This window comes from Borostomias antarcticus (assembly GCF_949987555.1).
Source record: "Borostomias antarcticus genome assembly, chromosome: 1".
In the NCBI taxonomy this organism is placed as follows: Eukaryota; Metazoa; Chordata; class Actinopteri; order Stomiiformes; family Stomiidae; genus Borostomias; species Borostomias antarcticus.
In genome coordinates this window covers 54936475-54960482 of record NC_140234.1, presented here as the reverse complement: position 1 = coordinate 54960482, position 24008 = coordinate 54936475, and the positions used below count along the sequence as shown (strand labels likewise).

General features: G+C 44.6%; 1 protein-coding gene across 1 annotated transcript in view; it reads right to left on the bottom strand.

Moving 5' to 3' along the window:
- Positions 1 to 24008, bottom strand: part of rtn4rl1b (reticulon 4 receptor-like 1b) — a gene marked incomplete at both ends in the record, with an annotated part of 169569 nt that overhangs the window by 14079 nt on the left and 131482 nt on the right. The window lies entirely within an intron of this gene.

Here is a 24008-nt window from a genome sequence, read left to right as displayed (position 1 = left end):
ACACACACACACACACACACACACACACACACGGGATCCCATTCACAATTACTGTGCACATTGGTGCTGGAACAGTGGACTGGAGCCTCCTCCTCCCATCTCAGGGGAACCCAGGCCTGGCCCCTGAGGAGAGCCATGCAGCAGTCTGCCAAACTGTTAAATGGACAAGCTGCTCGGGGTAGAGCTTTGTTATTGCACTACGTGTTTGTTAATTATTATTTTTATTTTTTTGTTTTTAATTTTTAATTTATTCTACACCAATTGGATGCCAGAGCTTGTTGGCCAAATAGTATGGCCGTCTTGCCAGTAAATCCCTTTCGATTCACAGTTCTGGGCCAGGAGAAGCAGATTGACAGAAAGAGAGAGAGAGGGAGGGAGAAAATAGGATATGGATGGATAAAAGCAGGGAGGGATAAAATAGTTTTCCAGACAGGCAGTGGGAGGACAGCTAGGACGGAGGTCTCCTCAGATGAACTGCACCTGCACTGACACCTGCATTCACAATGACACCTGCATTCCCAATGAGCGGGAGATGTCCCTGCACGCACACACACACACACACACACACACACACACACACACACACACACACACACACACACACACACACACACACACACACACACAGAAAGAAAGAACGAACAAGAGCGAGAAAGAAAAGGAAGTGAGAAATTGAGAAATCACAGGGACTAAAAATAGCTCGTCCAAACAAGCGCTGCCATATGGCTCGCATGCTGAACCCCGGGCAGAGATTTGTTCACAGCACTGAACGAAGCCCATTGGTTATAAAGGCGGAGCTTAAAGCCGCGCCGACCACAGCTGTTTCATACCTGCATCTTAATTAAGGGCCTCTAATGGACGGCCCGTAGAAGTTAATTCTATTTGCATACATGCACAGCTCATTGTGCCTGCGGGGCGTTTGGCCTCTCAAGCGGCAAACGGGGCCTGTGATGGTGTGCGCGCTTGCGAACAGACAGAAGGAGACAATCATGGCAGCGCAAAACTAAATGATTCAAATACATACTGTAGCCTTCCCCGTGGCCATATTGCACTGCATTGCACATCTGCAGTACAGAAGTGATAAATCATGGGAAGTGTAGCCATATGTAGTTCACGCGTTCCCTTCAAAGCAACACACGGAATGTATAATGCACAGCAACTCCCATTGCTTTCAGCCATGTGCAGGCAAATAATTGGATTTCAGTGTGCGAATGTGTATGAATGATTATAGGCAGTTATCGCCAAGGGGTCTCTAACTCACACTCACACTAATCTCAGTCACAACCGTTCAGGAGAGGGCGGCAGGATAATGCTACTCATGAACTCAACCATCATCACACTCTATGTGGGGCTAAGCCATTAACTACATTAACCCTCATTCCAGCTTCTAGACCACTCAGCTTGAATGCTTGGCATAATGTGACTGGCCTACGAGCAGCTTACTGTATGAATAAACAATGTCACTGCCACCAGCATGAAGCCCAGCCTCTTTGTCACATAACACACACGGAGGCCAAATTCTCAAATCTGATTGGTGACTTTGTCGCTATTAGGTCACTGTGGGGTAAAACATGCAATTTGTGTGACCGCGGGCAAAGTGAACCATTACTTAGCCACACAATGACTGCATGTACTACAACCTCTGAATGTGCTGTATTCTGACCTCCTCTCCCTTTAAACACATTTCCCTTTGATCTCCCCACCACTCTCCAACACTACCTGGACTCATTAGTTCATATTAGGACACTGTCATCTTGGACGCGATGATACCAACCATGGATATACTGCAGTCCCCACACACTCAGTAAAAGCTTTGTTTGATGAATGATTTAAATCTTGCGTCAATCTCGTAGCCATCAGTGGAGGTCAGTGGAGCAGCCCAGGACCAAGTCAGGGGGAGAAGGTTATGCTTTCGGTGCCGTGTGTGTGTTTGTCTGCTAGTCAGCAGGATTACGCAAAAACTACCCGACCGATGGTTCATGAAACTGGGGTGTAGCATGGGCCAAGGAAGAACCCATTACATTTTGGAGCAGATCCGATTCACGAGGCGGATCCACAAATTATTACTTTCCTTAAAATTGCCAGATTTGGCGGTGTTTAATTATGCACCACATGGCCGTCTGGAGTTTATTTTTGATATTGCGACATTTGGCGAATCCACTAATTATTTTCCACTTTCATTAACATCGCATAGAGAGATGTCCTTCTCTAAACTAGAAATGCCCAATCCACTTACACATTCAACAACTGTGCAGGCGGACAACAAGCATCTCACCGAGTGCCCTTCTAGTTCCAAATACTTCAATTTTCCAGCCGCCCCTCCCCCGCCCAACACACACACACACACACACACACACACACACACACACACACACACACACACACACACACACACACTGCACATCACTGCACCCACTCACATGTTCCCCCTAAAATAATTCTTGAGGAATTTCGCTGCTGCTTAAATAGATGCATTCTCACAGCTGCTGCCCTGCATACAAATCATTTATGCGCCCTAGATTCTACAGATCAATTATTCAGTGCAGGTGAGTTTGGTGCTCAATGCCTGAAATGTTCTTAAAGAGACACTCAGCCTCTTTCTGACACTCTATCCTCTCTCTCTCTCTCTCTCTCTCTCTCTCTCTCATACACACACACACCAACCCCCCACAAACTCCCCACCCCCCACTCCACCCCCTGGCCACACACACACACATGCACACATGACTGTGTCAACAGATGATTCTCTGCAAACAGCTCCAGAGAACCAAGCAGAGATTTGAAATCAAGCAGAAAAGGGAGAACCTGAGAGAGAGAGAAGGAGCGAGAAGGAGAGAGGAGAGGAGGCTGGCAGAACCATTTCTGGGAAGAGGAGGCATGATCAGAGCTGACACACAACCTAGAGGGAGAGCCCTGCAGCTCTGCTCTAACTGTCGAGACTTAACTTCAGAACAACGCCGACACGCATTGACACACATACGCATGCACACACACACACACACACACACACACACACACACACACACACATACATGCACGCACACACACACACAGATGCACACACAAACAAATATGCCAGGAACTAATACAGTAGGTAAACATTGCAAGCGCACTGCAATAAGAGCATGGGCAAATGAACTGACATGTACAGGTAACATGTACATGTAAATATACATACACTTGCTTACGTACAGTATGCTGATATTTTGTTTGTAGGTCCATTTCATATGCTATTTAATTTATATTGTATATAAACTGTGTGTGTGTGTGTGTACTGTATATAAACATGTATTGAAACGGCCTTGACAGTTAGAGTGAGAATAGAGGCGAAGACGTGGGCGAGAGCGGAGGAGAGAGGCAGCCGAGGACGGAGGGAGGGTGGGAGACCTTGATCTTACAGTAAGAGAGTAATTCATTTTCATTAACTGCACTTTTTAAGACACCGGGAGCTTCAGCATTGATCCTGGCATAGCGCCAATTCGTTAGCCGTACAGAGGCCCCAACAGGGTTTATCATCATGAAGGCAGCGGGGAAACGGAGTGAAAGAACATAGGCTCTTCGTATTCCCACGTGAAATTTCCAACAGCACTGTACCTCCAGGCCCCTTCAACCCATTTCTCGGCGCCTCCTCTCTCACCGCCACTGCTTTCGATCTTTGTGTTTCCAAGCTTTGCCTCTCTGTTTGCCTTTATTTGATTTGACTCGGGCTCATATTGATTTCTCCTGCGATTATGACTGGTCATTGTCTCAGTGGCTCAATTCTTCGCAGAATATCAGAGCCTTTCCTTGTCTGCTTTGTCTCCCCCTTCCGTATCCTGCTCTGTGTTCTCTTAGCTGAAATATCTTTCATACCTCCCCCTCATCTCGCCTCCCTCTCTCCACGCGTTCACTGGCTTGTTAGGTAGGGTCAACACTCTCTCTCTCTCTCTCTCTCTCTCTCTCTCTCTCTCTCTGGAGAGTACCTCCTACCGGGCGTTTCCACTAGAATGCATTCTACGCCATCATTTATCTTGCCCTATCATTAATCTCACCTGCCTGCCTTACCACAGGAAAGGTCTCATCGACATGTATGTGATCATGATCCCTCTTCTCTCCGTCGCCTCCTCACCTTTCTGCCCATCTCCCTAGCGTCACTTCCCCCCTTGCTGTTTACCCCGCTCTGTTATTGTTTTCGCAAAGCGGCGAGACGACAGGTTACTGCACAGCCACCGCCTTGCAGTGATTAAAGAGGAACCCGGTCTAGCCGTCTAGAGATAATGCAGCAGCTTACAGGATTCTCTCAGTCACTGGGAAGGTGCAACCAGCCTCAGACTCACTTCAAAGGGTTTCATCAAGCCTTCCAACGGCCTTACCCAAGAATGCGTGACTTATTTTTATTACTAAGCGTGGGCTGCTCTTGTTTTTTTCAATGCAAATAGGTGGGATCTGAGGATAGCAACACACGTCATTCGATGATCTCCCTGTCACGGAGGCGCCGCTGTTTCGTCGCCGCTGGCTTTGCCACAGCTGCGCCGTTTGAAGTTGTCTTTTGCTGTTATTCCTGCCGTTGTACACCTGGTCCACCCCATTGTGAACCTGAACCCTCTCGATGCAGGCCGTGGGAGCATTCGGCGCCCTTTCAGCTGCTTGTTGCACGCTACTGCTCTCAACTAGAGAGCCCCCCCAAAAGTCGTCCGTCTCGGCCAAGCATTCCGTGGATAAGTAGTTTAGTTTTTCTCGGCGGGGACGTCGAGGGACTAATTTCGCCGCACGTAATAACTTCATCCCTTGAATCGTCGACACCGCCAAGGCAGTACAAAGAATCGCCCTTGTGGGTCCAAAACGATGCCATGCCTAGACGAACTGCGGGGGGGGGGGGTGAAGGGAGACTACTCGGTTCATGTGGAGAGATGATGAAATAAGATCTAACCAAAGTAACTCTCCCGTCGCTTGTTGAAGACGGATAACGAGAGGAAAGTCAAGGACAGAAGTAAGGATAGACCGAGAGGAGGAGTTGTTTACACTAGAATTTAAGAGAGAGAGATAGAGGGGAGGGAGGGGGGGGGGGGTATAGGCACCAGAAAGCTGAAAAGAATGAACTGATGACAAAGCCCTGAATATTTCTTTCACACAAGGTTGAACCAGCCTCTGCCTTGCATATGCCCCTTTTGGGAGGCTATTATCTTCACACCCCTCTGCCTCCACCCACTGCCTTTCCCCCCCCCATGCCTGTGTTCTCCCTCAGAGGCGAACCACCGTTCACCTTGGGAACAGAGATGGCAAAGCCCAAACTCAAACACGGTAGGTTTGCTAAAGTGATTCCCTTTGATGAGCTTTCATACTCTTGCCTCAGTTCTGGAGATGGTCCTGGCCTTGCAGGGGCCACAGCAGCTGTGACCACATTGAGAGGAGGGGGAGAGAGGGGGAGAGATAGAGAGAAGTAGAAAGAGAGTGTGTGTGAATCAGAGCAGGCAAAAACGTTGTTTTTTTTCCTCAACTGGAGAGCGAGAGAAAGAGAGATGCTAAGGAGTCAGGAGCAAGAGATAAAAAAGTCCAGTTCATTAAAACCTGATTACGTCACAAGCTCTTGTGTTACACGGCCATGTAAACCGGCCTAATCAACTCATCCTTCAAGTCCTTATCCTCACATAGTATAAGTGCAACAGCACCACACGGCCAGAGCTGTGTTCACAAGCAGACAGTAGCATGGAGAATGAGAGGGCGTTTTATCACAATCGTCCGGCGAACTGCGGATCGCACGTCACAGTTGCGGTTGGATCACACCAAACACGTCCGAGAGAACAGATGAGAGATGCAGGGGTGCTGTCTGTCTGGGGGGGGGGTCACCGAATGTCACTCTGTACATTGAAAGCCAGATATTAAGAGCCGTGCATTTACAGGGTGATGGTATGAATAGCTGTTAGCACCTTACTCAACCCCCACCCACACATAACACACACACGCCTACACACAACCTACAGAACACATTCACACTCAAAAAGGTGAGATTTTGGAGTCCATACTTTGAATCAATGTTTTCAGCGGGCCATTAAGCACGATAATTATTATGGAGCGTTTCTCTTCTGTTTATGACTTGGAGTAAGCGAGTGAACGGGCATGCAGGGAGCGAGGGAGCATGTAACCGAGTGTGAGTGAGTGAGAGAATGTTTCAGGCAAGAGAATATTTCAGCAGGTGGCCGAGTGAGCTTGTGCTGAAAAATCAAGATGGTGGGAAAAACATTCTGCAGTGGAGATGAACAATCTTGTGTGAAGTGCGGAACATCGTTACTCTCTCCTCTCTCTTTTTTTGACGTGTACTGTACTTTTCTTTGTGTATCCTCTGATGGGAATTTGTTTGGTGGATTGCTATAGTTAGAAATGGCAAAACAGGTATTGAGGGGTTGGAAGCCTAATTCTCCTACGGAATGAACAGTGGCAGGGACCTGCAGCCAGGGAGCTGTGTTGATGTTCTGAGGGATAGAGGAAAACGCCTGGAGTTTACATCCATCGTCGTAAAGAGTCACGATGGGCTCAAACTAACCAACACATTTTGTGTTAATGGATGATGATGATGGATTCTCCCCAGCTCCCTGGAGTTCTTATAAACTATATCTGTCTGTCGGTCTGCCTGCCTGCCTGCCCATCCATCCATTCATCCATCCATCTATCTATCTACTAGCCAAAGCTATTCAATTTCATAATTACGGTACATTTATACAATATTTCATTAACCTGTTGCATGTTACACTGTGTAATCGTCAGTGCTTGGCTTTGATTGATGGATACAGTGCAACGTTTTGTGGCAGGGCCATTTTAATTTGAATAAGAGGATGCTGGTGTGAATTGAGCAGCTGGTCTGAGTGCTCAGTGTGACCCATTCACAGGCATCTGCATGATTACACCTTCAACGTGACAGGCTATAATTATTTCTCCTTTTTAGCTTTGTAATTTGTGTACAAGAAATTCTCCCCCCAAAATAATAAAATCTGTTTTGACTCTGTGATGCTCCACATATCCACATATCACTCCACATATCACTACTGCTTCTACCCTCACTTGCCCACGCTGGGTTCGATCTCGGATTCTTTGACATACCAATGCACGACTATCTCTCCTAAACACCCCTTTAGCCAGCTACCTCAACCTATGATGCAGGTGGGCGGTATACCGACAAGTGAGTTTAACCAACTCAGTTACACATGGAAGCCCATACACTCAATTATGCACCTACGCACATGCGCGCACACACACACACACACACACACACACACACACACACACACACACACACACACACACACACACACACACACACACAGGCACTTAGCATGTGACTGGCAAGCTGGAACTCAGTGGGCTGTGAAAAGTGTAGACCTCTCAGTGGCTGAGTACTGGAAGTAGTTCTGCTCTCGCTGCAGTGTGTTGTAGGCTGTGTGGGTTCATTCCTATTGCAGCCACATAGCTTCTAAGGTCGCCCCTCCGTATGCTAGGCAAGTCCGTGCCTGAGACATTTTGGTTTGGTCTGCACTTAAAAAAAACAAACAACAACTATTCTACACCAATCTATTCAGAAAGATCTGATCCCCAATCCCCAGCTGCTCTACAGTTAACACTGAGCAATTTGACACAGCCCTCTAATTCACTATTCCTCTCGTTCTGAGGAAATGATTACCCTGGATGTCATTGCATTCCATCTCCCTTTCGCTGCTAGTTTCAAATTCACTGGAAAACGTCTGTCTGGCAATCTGTTTTACATACTTCAATGGTTGTGCATAGTATGTCCTTGGTTTCAGTTTGGAGGTTGGACGATGTAAACCTAGTGTGCTGAAGAGGAGAGAACGTGCCACAGACAGTGCCAGGTCCACATCTCCAGACGACACGCAACTCCAGCTCCAGACATTGGGAGGGATTGGCATTTTAACAGCCTCTCTCGGTGCTGGCAGTGTATTTGTCGAGTAGTCCGGGGGCGTTTGCTTTGCATTTTAGATTCTGTCTAACGCGAAGTCGCATCTGCATGACGGTCTGGAGTAGGCAGGCTATAGATGGTCTGGGGCCAGTCACTTTTACTGGTCTATGGGATTGGTCTGGGGCCAACTGCTTTGCATTTTACCGATCTACAGGTCTAGGGCGAGTTGCATCCGACAGGACAGGATGTTAATCTGATAATGAATAGAGAGCCTGGTAACGAGAGGTTATTGTCAAGTGGATACAAATGAAGAAAAGAAGGAAATATTCCAGACGCTTGTGCTTTTTACAGACAGGTGTGTAATTATGCCGATGAATATGAAATACTGACCTGGGGAATATTAAATCAAAACTCGGCGGCACAAAATACAACTCTGTTGGCACTGCTGCTGCTTTTGGTGGGAATGTAATTTGGCCTATAAACTCTTGTTCTCCTTCTAGGCCCAGAAACTGATTGACTTGGTTGCTGGGGGAATCCTTCTCCTTAATTACCAGTAATTTCATGTTTCCACTATTTTCTCTCTGTTTACGTGTCTTTCGGATCGCAGATGATTCACAGCGCCTCACCCCTGTCGCCCTGCTCCGCGGCGAGAGCATGCGATAATTATGGTGATTTTCATTGTTGAAGTAAATGCTCGGAATTGCAGAGATGTTTTTAACAGCGTACATGTGAAAGAGGCTACATTCAAAGGGTGAGAAATTACACTGGAAATGGAAAACTGATGAGGGAGATGGCTGAATGCCATTTTTAATGGTCAGGTTGGCTGAAGCGTGTGTGTGTGCGTGTGTATGTGTGTGTGTGTTTGTGTGTGTGTGTGTGTGTGTCTGTGTGTGAGAGAGAGAGAGAGAGAGAGAGAGAGATAGAGAGAGAGAGAGAGAGAGAGAGAGAGAGTGAAAGAATGGAGAAAATTGTAACATTCCTTGGTGTGGGTGAATGTTTTTGTCAAGAACCTAAACGGCGGCAGATGAGATGCATTTCCATGAATAGGCTTATTAGTGGAGGAACCAAACCCTCAAAATTTGGAGATACCCCTCCCCGGGGTAGAACAAAACGGGAAATTGTTTTTTCATATCTTTAATATGTCCCCTTCATGAAATGGATTGTCCCAAGTTTTACTTTTACTGCAAAAGTCATGAAATTCATCCATGATGCCAATATTTGGTTCTATTTTGAATCAGCAGACTTCTATATAAGACCAAGATTAAAAGTGAATATTCCTCATACAAAATAACTTTTTGCTCTTTCTGCCTATAATAAGGCCTTATATAGAAGGCTGCTGATTCAAAATAGAACCAAATATTGGCATCCTGGTTGCTTTGGGATGTAGGGACACTACCTGTAGACCATCTGTGCAAGTATGATGTAAAAACAACCATCTGGTAGAAAATGACAAAGGATTATCCTGGAATTCCTTCTTTCAGGTTAAGCGTTTTTTGCACTTTTTTGGCCTATGGGGTAAGTCACTTCATGGATGAATTTCATGACTTTTGCAGTAAAAGTAAAACTTGGGACAATCCATTTCACGAAGGGGACATATTAAAGATATGAAAAAACAATGTCCCGTTTTGTTCTACCCCGGGGAGTGGTATCTCAAAAACTAAGGCTCTTTTTGAGGGTTGGTTCCCTCACTATATGGCCACGTATATCATTACTGCCAGAGCTGTAGACTGTCAGACTGCATTTGCTACATGAACTCTATTTCACACCAGCTGAAATATTTATAACACTTCACAATTAGTGTTCCAAGAAACTACAAGCAGAACTTAACAAATGCAATGTATTTCTCATGTAGTCATAGGCTCTGATATTAGAGGAATGCATTGGTCTACATGTGTTTAACTTCTTTTTATCTGTGTGTGTGTGTGTGTGTGTGTGTGTGTGTGTGTGTGTGTGTGTGTGTGCGCGTGCGTGCGTGTGTGCATGCGTGTGTGTGTGGGTGTAACCGAGTTGAATTAGTTAAAGTCACTCCTCAGTGACAGGTGCGTACGTTGGCCCCTGGGCGTGACTGTGTGTGGGATTCTATTATGTTAAGCCGCGCTTTTAAGAGACAAGGCTCTTTTATGTTAGTGTCCCTAGAAAGCATGACTGTGTGTTGATGGCTAGATGTGTCCCCTCTCTACAGGACTGCCATGATTTGAAAGTCTCCCCCTAACCACTGTGGTGGCTGGCAGGTGCTTAGACCACAGTGTGTGTGTGTGTGTGTGTGTGTGTGTGTGTGTGTGTGTGTGTGTGTGTGTGTGTGTGTGTGTGTGTGTGTGTGTGTGTGTATGTGTATGTGTGGCAGGAGGGGACTGGAGCAATCTTCGCAAACCTGGACACACACCTGTCTACCCAGCCCAAAGCCTGTTGTTTTAACTCCAATTATTTTGTCTTAATGAGCTCACGTCAAGCTGGATCCCCCCCATCATGATGACTGTAGGGGTGGAGGGGGTCCTGGGCCTGACTGCTGGCCTCCTCAGCCCCCCCCTCGACTCACTGCAGGCTGTACTCCCTGACAGCTGGCAACCTGGCTCATCCTGACATAAAGACAAACACACACACACACACACACACACACACACACACACACACACAGTCACACATACATATATACACACACAGGCACACCTTAGTATCCACAGGCAATCACATGCAATTACACACAAGTACACACAGTCATAAACAAGCACTTGCCGACTACACTCTGCACTCTGAACTCTGCACTCTGAACTCTGCATTCTACACTCGTCATATAGACAAAGAATAGGTATTGTGCACACACGCACGCATGTGATGAAGAATAGGCGCACACACACACACACCCACGCACACACACACTATTGAAAGCACTCACATGGTCAGGCCCTCCAGCTTACAGTATAAGCAGCATGCTGAAGACTCAAAGTAGTCTTACTCCTCAAAGTGAGAGCTTACATGCTGAGCAAGAACACAATGTGTAGGACCATTCACAGAGCGACATGGAGCCCTACACAGATCAATTGTGGAATTATTAATTTGTGAATGCCACATAACTGTATTTAATTTAATTTCAAACCTTTATTTATACTCATAAAGCACTGAGTTTTCCCTCATTTACAGTGATGACGAGTTCACACAGAGACACAAATATCAACAGAACAAATGCAATATACAATACTACTACTACTACTACTACTACTACTACTAATAATAATAATAATAATAATTAAAAACAGTTACAAGTTGAAGTACATAGGTCTAGAGTCATGGATTTAAACTGTGACTGGAGGAAGTACCTCAAGCTTTAGAGTCTGTGGTAAGGTATTCCAAGTATAAATGGTAAATGGACTGCATTTATATAGCGCTTTTCCACATTAGCGGCACTCAAAGCGCTTTACAATAGCCTCTCATTCACCCATTCACACACGCATTCACACACCAATGCCATGCAAGGTGCTAACCTGCTCATTGGGAGCAATTTGGGGTTAGGTGTCTTGCTCAAGGACACTTCGGAGCATAATTTGTCCGGGTCTTGCTATTTGAACTCCCCATACCCCTTGTATATTATCATTATTACACCAGCTATACACGCAGTAACTTTCTCTCCTCACAGAACTTTGCAAGAGACTTGAAACGCTGAAACTCATCGAGGTGCGCTCTTGGCTTCGCGTGACATTTCATTCTGATGATTAATGTGACTTGCACGACTTCACAATGGCTTTCCCGTCGCATTCTACAGTATTGACTGTGCCTCTGGGTACATTGTCTAAACGAGGAGCTTGAAAAACATCAGTACTTTACAGTGCACAGGCACGCACATTCACTTTCATCTCAGTAAATAGCACCCACTCAAAGAATAATTACGGATCCTGTTTCCTCTGACCCCGTTTCCTGCCTGTATCTTTCAAGTGCTGTGTTTGTCTGTCTCACTATTGGCCACCTGCATCAATCTTTTAATGGACTCTCACTTTCCAGTAGGCTGATTTGTGATGTGTGAGCAACAAATCTAATTCAATATCGCTTTGAAAGGTAGAATACTGATCTGCTACAGCAAGGAATTAAACATTCTCCTCTGCATAGAGAGAAGCAGTTAAGCTTTGTACTTACTGTACTGCTCTCCCCCCACGCGTGCTCCACACAAACGCGTACACACACACATGCGCGCACACACACACACACATGCACACAAGCAGCTGAGCATCGCGCACACTCGTCCCAACAGCACCAGAGAGCGCACCGGCGGCCGAGCCGAGCCAGGAGCCGAGGACCCGGGCGGAGGAGAATAAAGGGGGAGGCTCTCTGCTGGGCCACAGAATGGACATCTGCCAATGAGGCCCCGTGAGCAGAAGGGAGGCCGCCTGATGGCGGGGGCTATGGTCACCCCTCCTGCCAGACACGATAACACTGTGGTCTAGAATTACACCTCCACATTCAGCACTGAACTGTTTGTGTTTGTATTTATGTGTGTGTGTGTGTGTGTGTGTGTGTGTGTGTGTGTGTGTGTGTGTGTGTGTGTGTGTGTCAGCGAGCACCAAACAGAAAGAGCTTAAAAACAGACAGGAGCACTTCACTCTGACCCAGAAAACGCACGTGGGAGGATTAATGATTGCTCATGCCTCCTGTTTAAAGAAAACTGTTGAAAACTCTTTGAAACTACTCTGCTACACTGTAAATACTAACTTTGGATTTAATAAAAACTAATTAGTGGACCTAACTCAGGGGCGAATTCACTAAAGCGGAATTGCGGCAGTTAATTGCACCATTACATTGCGCGTCAGTTGCTCCAGCTATGTGCTCCGTTGTAAAAACCTATTCACTAAAGACATTGCGCTAATAATATCCCAGCGCAAACGCGCCATTCGGTGTTTGCAGCTGAGTGCAATTTGCTGCTGATATACTGTAGGAAATGACTATAAATACTACGCATACAGCGCATACAACTCGTATGCATATCATTGGACGATGGCAGACAGAAAAAGAAAGATACGATTTTCAGACCGCGAACTTGAAGTCCTCACGGACGAGGTTCAAAAACATGTCTCACAGCTTTCCGCCAAAAATATCACGTCTGCAGCAAAAAATCATATTTGGGGTTTAATTTCTCAAGCAGTCAGTGCCGTTGGTGTGTGTAAACGTGGAAATAAAGACTGCAAACAGATGTGGAATGATTTGAAAAAAAGCTGCGCAATCGTTTAGTGAATTCGCCCATCAGTTTTTATCAACCTGTTATTAACACTCATTTAAAATAAGTTGCTTGTAATTTGGAGTAGGTCCGAAGGGGATTGAATACAAGGCAGTCTTGTTTACATCACATGTGTTCTGTGCTAGGTTAAAATTAATTAGATAAGAGTTTGTTGAGTCTGATCTGAGTCAGCAAAACCTTAGCTAATAGCTAGCTCATTGCATTGCAACATCGTTAGCTAGCCACACCAGAGGATTGTCAAGAGCATCATAATTTCAGTTGGAGATGGGCGTGTATAGATACGGTGTGTAGCATGTGGGGATAAAATCATGCAGTGAAGATATTGGCTGCAATACTCATACATTGTTCTATTATGTCCATGATATCCAAATGTATTGTGAACTTTTGGTCTTTGTGGATCATAGACCTGTTATGTTTTTCACTTGAACCTGACAACGTGATTCGTGGAGAGGTGTGGTTGTGTTTGACATTATGACTATGCTGTATGTAAGTTTAAATTAATGTATCTTAAAATAGTTGCCTTAATTTTTGTATTTTTCCAACTGCCCCAAACGCCCCCCCCCCCCCCCCCCTCCATTCAGGCTCAAACAGATGGTGACCAGTCCACACATTCCGTAATCCCAGCAGGAAAAGGTATTTTCACCTTATGTCTCCACATTGAACAATTAGTCTCTCAGTATGAGCTGGAAAGCTATATGCGTACATCACCACAATTGGATTATAACAACAAAAGCAAACCCATCAAAATAAATGCACTGATTCCTATCATGTGAAAAATGCAAAGTGCCCGTGGACCCGTCGTAGTTGTTTTCGAAAAAGGTAATGTTTTCGGTGGCATGTCTTTGTTACCTCCACCCCAGCGACAGTGCAGGGCGAAAGGTAATGTTTAAGCTGGTGGTGTATGTCTGTCTGTTCATTTGTTAGCAGGATTACGCAAAAACTACCAGACCGATTTTCATGAAACTCAGTGGAGGGATGTAGCATGGGCCAACTTAGAACCCATTCATTTTTGGAGCATATCCAAATCATGGGGTGGGTCCATGAGCTGCCCAAACACAGCCGGCCATTCACCTCCATTACATTTTTGGGCTACCAGACCAATTTTCATGAAACTTGGTGGAGGGATGTAACATGGGCCAACTTAGAGCCCATTACATTTTGAGTGTATCCGAATCACGGGGCAGGTCCACAAGCCATTTCTTGGTTTGTTTGTTTGTTTGTAAACAAGATTATGCAAAAACTATCAGACCAATTTTTGTGAAACTCGGTGGAGGGGTGTAGCATTGGCCAACTCAGAACCCGTTAAATTTGGAGTGGATCCGAATCATGGGGCGGGTCCACAAGCCGCCTAAACATGGCTGGCCATTCACCTCTATTCAATTTTGGACTTTTGCTCATGAGAGAAAAAGTCACCGCATTCATTGTCAATGGGGGTATTGAAATGGCCAAAACTAGACATGTGAAGGCCACAGAGACATGCGGTTTGGACTGGAATAAAGCTCTCCACCTAACATGCAGCAATACAAAACATGTCCTGCTCGCACAGAGCTACAAAATACATTCATGGGAGGTCTGTGCTCTCTGAGCACCATTTCTAGTTGATGTATCAGATTGTTAGAAATGTATCAAGATGCATATCACATCAGCTTGTGATGGAGATGCATATTTCTAATAGTGCTTGATGCTAAAATTATATTTTCTTTATTTTCAGATTTACCAACCAGATCAAAATCTTCCAATGCAGTGGACCTGTAAGTACTGCACATTTTGTACTGAGAAGAAGGGCTACTCACTTAAGCATTACTGCTTAAAACATGGGTGCCACATTCGGACTTCACCTCTCCTGTGCTTTCATAAGGAATGCCTGTGCACGTTTAAATCATTTAATGCACTCAAGGTGCACTTATCAACATGGCACACTCAAAAGTATCTAGGGAAAGTGAGTGAAACGGCATTCCACTGTCAGTTGGGCCATTTTGTGGAGCCTTGCACTGCAGCTGACTTTTTCACTCATTTGCGAAGACATTTGAAACTGAAAGAAATGGTTACTTGTCCCTATCAAGGCTGTAACTTTCAGATCAATGTTTATTCCACCTTTAATGTACACAAAAGCAAAGAGCATCAGAATAAGATGGCATTCAAACCTGAAATTGTTTCAGAGAATGTACTTGAAGAACTTTCCCCTAATTTGGATGTTCAACCTGATGATAATAGTGTCCCTGAAGCTGATGATGTTGAGTTAGAGGTTTCTGAGTTCAGCGAAGATGTGGAGGAGAGTCAGTTGGAGCATAATGTAGCTGCTTTTTTCTGAAAATATCATCAATTCTTAACACCACTGAGAATACCCTGCAAGAGGTTATAGAGCAAATCAACCAAATGTACTTGCTGTCACAGCCATTGTTACATTCCTCAATTCGACGATTACTAAATCAGCATTGTGGAGATGTTGATGATTCTTTAGTGAGTGAGATAGCTACAGTAGTAACTGAGAATAACGTATTCCTGAAATTCACTTCTACTGGGGGATCATTGTCAACTACTAGCAAGCGAAGCAAACATCATACATTTTAAAAGAATTCTCTGTGATAATGCCGGTGAGTTTCTCCTAAAAAATAACAAGCAGACAATCATAGATGATTTTGAGGTGGCTAACGGGCCGCTCACATGCTTCCGTTTGATGCGTCAACATTGACAGATGCCATTCACTTTCAATGGCTGCAGCCGAATGGCATTCTGGTTCCGTTGTTGTCCCGGTGCGTTGCGTTGCCTGCGTTGCTAGCGTCGAAAGTTCAGAAATGTTCATATTTCAGATGCGTTGCTGGAGCTGCCGACCAATCAGATGTCTTGACGGAGAAAGACGTCATCGCAAGGTGGGATTTTCACATTTTTCAATACCAAGATGGAGGACAAACTGTTTGTTTCTGGTGGGTTTGCAGGATAGGATGTACCCAATACCTGTGGGCACCACGTTCAAGTCGCCTCAACCACAATGCATAGACGATCGCCACACGTTCGACAAGATTAGCATCCATGACAGCACTAAATGAAAAGCCGGGTGGGTTTTCAAAATAGTGCGTGCTAGCAGGTTCGGAGAATCTACTGGCTGTTGCGAGCGCAGTTTTGGACAATGTGATTGGTTGTTGTTGCGTGCGGCAGACACGCCTTCTGCCATACGTTGACGCACATGCATCAAACGCAAGCGTGTGAGCGGCCCGTGACCCTTTGCGGACCTCCAGAAATAAACACAAGCTATGTGCCATTTACTGGGTACTTGGCAATCTGCACCAAAAACATCACTCCTCTCTTCATTCGATTCAGCTTGCTCTGCTATGCAAAGTCAACTATGTCAAAGAATATGGTTATGGTGAAGGTATGCGCCCTCTCATTCAGGACCTCGTTTTTCTTGAGCAGCATGGGGTTTATGTGGAACAGTTGGGAGCCAGCATAAAAGGCATCATATTATTTGTCGCGGCAGACAGTTTAGCAGCCCATTCTTTTGGAGGGTTCTTTGAAAGCTTCACAGTTAGTCAGATATGTCGATTCTGTTTAGCCAAGCGGGAGGAAATACAACACAAGGAAGTGCGGACAGGCTCATTCGAACCAAGGGCAAAATAAAATCATGAGACATGTGCAAGATGTATTGCAGGATCCGACCATGGCTCAACAATATGGTGTGAAAGGAAACTGCCCACTTAGTGAAAGCTTGGAATATTTTCATGTTGTCAATGGTTTCCCGCCAGACCTTTTGCATGATCTTCTGGAGGGCGTGGTTCCAACTGAATTGGCCTTGTGCTTGAAGGCACTGATATCAAAAGGATACTTCTCACTTCAAACCCTGACTGTTGCTATTAAACAGTTTCCGTATACATTTTCTGACAGAACAAATCAACCCCAGCTCATCGCAAATAACTTTTCCTCCAAGGGAACAATTGGAGGAAATTGCCATGAAAATTGGACACTTCTCCGACTTCTGCCACTACTGATTGGTCATCACATTCTGAGGGGGATGAAACTTCTGAGGTTTTAATGAACTTAAAAGATGTACAGTAGTGGAATTGACAGTGTCCGCAGGCTTTACAGAAGAGTTGGTGTACTTTCTTGAATGCAAGATTGCAGAACATAGAGAAGTATTTCTGAAGGTTTTCCCGAATGAAAGCCTACGACCAAAGCACCACTACATTGAGCATTACCCTCAATTAATTCAGCCTTTTGGTCCATTATCAGATGTATGGATAATGCAATCTGAAGGGAAACACAAGTTCTTCAAAAATGTTGTGCATCATACTCACAATTTCAAGAACATACAGTAGCCCTTACTTTAGCTTTCAGACCCCAGAAAATGATTGCCTTCCATTTAGCTACCACCTCCTTTTTCAAGCCATCTGTTGAAATTAATAAAGTGAAGGCGGTCATGATTGCTTCATTTCCTGAAAATGTGCAGAACTGTCTCTATTACAGGAATGCCCAGCAGAACACGGTCCTTGTAGCATCTTCTGTCTGCATAGATGGCATTAAGTACAGTGCTGATATAGTCATTTCGGTTGGATATTGCTCAGGGCTCCCAGATTTCAGACATAGTAAAGATTGTCATGATCAATACCGACATAATGTTTGTCTGCTGACTTATGGCCTCATAGTATGATGAGCATCTTCGAGCATATGAGCTCTGTAGCGGCCATTTGTCTACCCTCTCGGTCACCCAGTTGTCTGAACTCAATGATGTTTTCCCCCTGTCACTTTACAGAGTTGGAGGCAGACAGCTTGTTACACTTAAACGGTACATATTATGCTGAGTGACAAACACTGAAATGGAATCTCACACAAGCTTCTAATTTTTTTTTTCTTCATGATAAGTTATCAAAATGGACCAAAGGTTATTGCTGAGAGTTGTCATCGATGGAGATGATATTAGGAAGTTAACTTTAGACGAGAGACCGGATTCCATTGAAGAATTAAAAGTGCAACAGAAGGATAAACTGTTGCTGCCATTACTTTAAGCTGCAGTATGAAGATCAAGACTTCAATAATGCTCTCTGCAATTTGACTGAAATGAGAGATTTGCCTGAAAAATCTACGCTGAAAATCATCCCTCTCGTGACTCTCACTTTAACACCCCTGTCATTACCCACCAACACATCAGACACTGAGAGCAGCACAGCAGACACTGAGATCTTGTCGACTGCAGGATAATCACCATTGCCATGAAGAGAACAATGGCTGGAGTTCTTTGACATACACAATTTCTCAGTTGATGGTAACTACAGACTTAAGGCCATTTCAGATGAGGAGCGATATCCGCGCATTGTAATTCATTCCCAATGAGAGAGGCGAGCGGACAATTTGGGAGGCGCGGACAATCTGGGGCGGAGCGGCAAGCGGGCGCGACCCCGTGAAATTGTCGCACGCGTGCTCGTTTCGTGCACATGCCCGCCCGCGACAAGAGCTGAATTGTAGTCAGCTTTCCCCGCTGCGCGCAGGACGCGTGCGTCCCCCGCTGATCCGAGCGAGAACGCAGGCGGAATATCGCTCCCCGTCTGAAACGGCCTTAAACAGGGAGATCTTGCCTTTTTGAAAGATAGGACACATATGACTCCGTCACGAGATATGAAGCATGACATACACTATATTGCCAAGAGTATTTACTCACTCACTGGTTTATGTTACCAAGCTCTGAACTCCTCCTGTTAACACAATAGGTCCTTTCGCCTCTGCATTTCGAAACAACAGCCAACTTGTAAACAGTACTACTTTCACCGAACATACAACAACCTAGTCTGGGGCCTATCTCTTTCGCAGTTGTTTCGCCGGTCTAGAGGGGAAGCGCCTAGGATGACACATCGCATAATCTTCTGGTCTGTAATGTTTTTACTGTAGGCTGCACATGGTGATGTTTCGAGTAGATGGCATCACCAGGCATAACACCGACGCAAAAGAAGATGCGAGGAGAACTAAGAGATGTGTAAAGTTAACGGTTAAGGAAAAATAAAGCAAGCGGAAGTAGGAGGCGGGCTATACAGGCTCGAGCCGGAAGAACTTTCTCAAAAGTGCTAGTTTTGTCAACGTTTTGATCTGAACCATTGTATATGATCATAAGTAACCTTAAAACAGGGCTTAACATGCATTTTCCCTTTACTACTCCTTTAAGTAAGTATTCGTGTTTAAATTCCCTCTAAAGTTACAATGGAATTAAATACCCCCTACAAACGAGACAACGAATGGAAAAGTCGACTCCCTCTCCGGCATCCTACAGCGAAGATAAATGGCCTAAACAAGAACGCCAAGGTCATGGAAGTATTACAGCTGGAGTTCCGCGAATCAACCTCAAGCGGTACAAAACCTTCTGACCAAAAGTCCATACTCTCTCATCTGGTAGGTCTTTCGTCCTCAGTATCTAATATAACAACAACCCTATCCATGATCCACTCCGAAGTTCAACTAACGCGGCAGTCAAGTAAGTTTTACAATCTGACACGGACTTCAGCAAATCCAATAGGTTATAGTCAGAATTGACAATGAGCTCCTGTCAATAAACACAAGCGGAGATTCGCAATCATGTGGAAAAAATCCTAACACAGGAGGGGAAACTTGACCATGCTGTTAAGCACCTCACTCAGCTTGAAGACTACAACTGGCGATCCAACTTGAGGGTGAATAAGGAAACAATGCTGTCTCTTTCCTGCAACGTCAACTTCCAATCTGGCTCCCCAAACTAGCACCTCGGGGTGTGATCGAAATAGAACGCGCACATCGGATTTACTCCGGGCCAAGTCTTTGCAAGTCGAGCTCCCAAAGCACTCTGATCTTTCGACTGCTACGGTATGGAGACCAACAGGCCATCACGGATGCATCCCGGGCAAACGGTTCTGTCATTACGCATGGCACCCATAACCTCTGTCTCTTCGCCGATTACTCTCCTGCAACCTCGGCCAATAGGAAAGCGTTATCCCCGGTCATACAAGCGCTTCGTAAGAAAGGCATTGACAACTTTCTCCACTATCCTGCGAAACTCACGGTCACCAATAACAGAGAAGCACTCTTTTGAAACTGCCGCTGCTGCAGTAATCAGTGGCAGTGGCTTATAGTAATCTCCTGATGCCCCCCTGCTCTACCCGGTGGTGAGCTCGCCCCCTCCCCATCTCCCGTCTCTGTCTCTCTCTCTCTCTCTTTTTTTCCTGCCCGCGCACCTACACACGCGTACACATCACACCCTCATTCACTCTCACTCTGAGGCCCTTTACGAATCCAGTCCCTCCCCACTCGCACTCGGTCACCGAGTGCACTCCGTTTTATAGTCCCCTCACAGCTGAATGTAGTTCCCTTCATTAGGGTGTAGGGCAGGGTATAAAAACCTTAGGGACGCACTCCCCTCACTCCAGCGGAAACAGGAAACACAAATCACAAAGGTTACCATGGTTTCGCGTCAACAGCACTTTGCAGCGGTAGAGGCATTGTTCGTATCTTCCTTGTTACAGCTTATGAGGATTGCCTATATCAGATAGCCTACCTAGGTCCTAAGTGGAAATATCCAAATGACAATATGGCAAAGGCATTCAATTATATGTATACATCATTTTAAGAACTCGTACCTATTCATGTCCCCTTTACCCTATTTCATTATTATTAGGCTATTAGGCCTATTGTCAATAAAATTGTCATTTTTCCACCACAGCTGCTTCAGCACGATTATTTGTAATAGTGTATATTGTATTTTTGTTTTTATTCGCATCAAAACAAAGCAGGCCTGATTTTGTTTGTCCTGATTTAACACAAGCCAACAACCATTTTATGCTAATTTCATCTTCACTGTTATGAAGCACTTTGGGCTGCAATTCTTGTGATGAAAGTTGCTATACAGTTTATTAAAACAAGTCCATAAAAACTGCACAAGCTGGCTGTATACACCTGTCTTTGTCCTCTTGTCATTTTCTGCAAATAATGTCTGACATTCTACATTTTGGGGAAGAGTAGTATATAGAAAGTGCACTTACTCAAAAACATCTATAAATAGTAAACGATACAAACCAGGATTTTGCTGTGATCTCAAACTTTCCAGAGCTGTGTTCACCTGTGTTCTGAAGTATAAACTAGTTTAGATTGCAGACCATACCACTAATATGACAACCAGAGATTGCACATATTAGTCTCCAGATTCTGTATAAATGATACACAGGGATTGCCACAATTCTTATTTATTGAAAATAAAATAATGTTGAAAACTGAAAATCACTGATCACAACTGAAAATTATTAACCCCCATCAATGGACCCCTGTCTTTTTTGGCAGGGGAGGGGGGGTTAAAGTGAGGACGCCCTGGATGTGTCTGGGAGGGACGGTGTATCGGACATGGATGTGCCTGCGAGGGATGGTTGATCAGACGTGGATGTGCCTGGGAGGGACAGTGGATTGGACCTGGATGTGCCCGGGAGGGAAGATGGATCTGGACTGGCCTTGATGGTGGGGTTCGACATGCATGAGGCAATGAGGACAGGTGAAGTCAAAGATGGTTTTGACCCCACTGCCTCATGCCATCATAGAAGCTCCAAGTAGCAGGGGTTTCCTCTCCCTGGTCAGTCCCAGAGCCAGTTGGTGGAGCTCTCAGCTCCTAAAACAAACAGTGGCATGAGATCTCTGCAGCATCTAGAAGGCTATATTCATGTTAATTGAAACAAATTTACTGTGTACTCCTTTAAATTCTCAAATTTCTTTGAGGCTTGTTTTGGACTTTCCTGACCCTCCAGGTTAATTTCATTTATGATGAAGCTGTTAAGAAATATGTCCGGGAAGATGGTTAAAATGTTTTGGTCAGAATGAGTGCTGTGTGGCCCCTCCAATCACTCCACATCTTACCAAGTAGGCCTACACATCATTTGTCAAGTCCTAGTAATAGGATACAATCACCCAATTAAGCTTCTTTCAAGGAATCTTAAACATTAAGGTGTTTTTGGTTGTAGGCCTAATCAGTGACATCTTCCAATGGAACAAGTGAAACTGCTTAATGTTTGGAAGATGCATTTATCTAAAAACAAGTCACTTGGCCTATATTTCACTGAAATGTTGCTTGTTGGTTGAGTGTCTACATTACGTGTAAAAAGATGTGTGGCAGGCCATTCATGGACTAAACCTATGAAAATAAATAATACTTACTCCCAAGCTTCTTTAGTTTTGTTTTGTTTTTTTGTGGACTTTTAATTTACCATTCACAGTTTGATCAGCTGTTTAGTCTGAACAACAGTCCCGGTAAATATCCACCACTTTACATTACAATCAAATGAACATAATCTACCATTTTTTGAACTGGAGAACGGAATTTGATGCAAAATACAATGCAAATGTCGTATAATTTGTGAGGAACTTACATTTGTACGGCGCGTCTTCCATTTCGGACAATAAACACAGCTGCACAGGTGCAGACTCGCTACCGAGGGTGTTATAAGCCACTTCCACTCGGCGCTAATTGATTTCGGATGGCACATACTATGGCGTGACCTCCGCGTGAACGTGCAAACCGAGGGGGAGTGCATAGGGCGAGGGAAGAGGAGCTGGATTTCGGAAAGGGCCTTACTCACGCATACACACGCACAGACACGCGCACGCACACACAACTGAACTGTTCCACAAGATGGACCTATGCAATGACTGGCTGCTTTGTAGCCAAATGTTGACTTGACTGACCTTATGCTCTAGTCCCTGACTATGAGCTCATCTCCCATCGCATACACAAACATACAAACACACGCGCGTGCAGGTGCCATTAGACTCTATCTATAGACAGGCTATTATGATGAACTGTAATGGACTGAACTGTAATGGACAGAGCTCATCGCCTGATTGACTGTCATTTGTTGCTTGTTGTTGTTTAATATTGATACTAGCCTACTTAGATGCTACCGCAGATGGAAGTATATAGATTTTTTTTTGTTTTCTTGTTTGTTTGTTTTTTCCTGTGTACACTACTTATTAGTAGTAGGAGTGTAAGTTATACTTTTGTGGAATGATTATTAAGAAATTTAAGATAATAAATGGAAATGGAAACCAGGCTATATATTATTTATCTTTCTATCTTCTCTATGTTGATTGTAGCCGGATTAAATAAAATATCAAAGTATTATTCTTCTGATAATTATCGAATACGTATAATTTTGGTTTATTTTTACCTATAGGGTCCAGCAGTGCTGGTACCTGCTGCTCTTGTTTCTGCTTTTGAGAGTAGACCCAAGTAGGCTCCCTTAACCATAGGAATGGTCAACTGTCACTGAGTTTCCTCCCTTGGTCAATAGACTGGAATGCACTGGCCTAAGAAGGCCGTGGCTACTGGGCCAATGGTTGTGTTATTGCTGTTTCTTGTTCAGTGTTTGTATATTAATCATTGTGTTTGTCTTTGTGTTGCTGTGATACAACCTCTGAAAAAACTTTCTGATGACGTTACTATCCCTGCCTTTAACCCGTTTAATGATACTGGAATTTTAAACTATATGATTATCTATAGCTATAACTACTGTATTATAGTAATCAAACATCATTAATAACATAAAAGGTCTAAAGATTATTCACCTGAACATGAGAAGTCTTTTACCAAAGATTGATTTACTACGTGCATGGGTAGTACAACATAGCCCCAATATTATCACACTGTCTGAAACATGGCTCAATACCACCATATCTGATAATGAAATCGAACTTCCTAATTATGTGCTCTTTCGAGTTGACAGAGGTTCCAGGGGTGGGGGATTTGCAACATACGTTTCCTCTAATTTGGCCTCTGAGTTAGTCATGCCTGCTGTAGATCCCAAACATTTTGAATGTCTCTTTATCAGAATAATCTTTCATTAGAATAAATATATAACTATTGGAAATGTGTATAGACCTCCCTCGGCCCTTGTGGAATCATCTGCTTGTTTAATT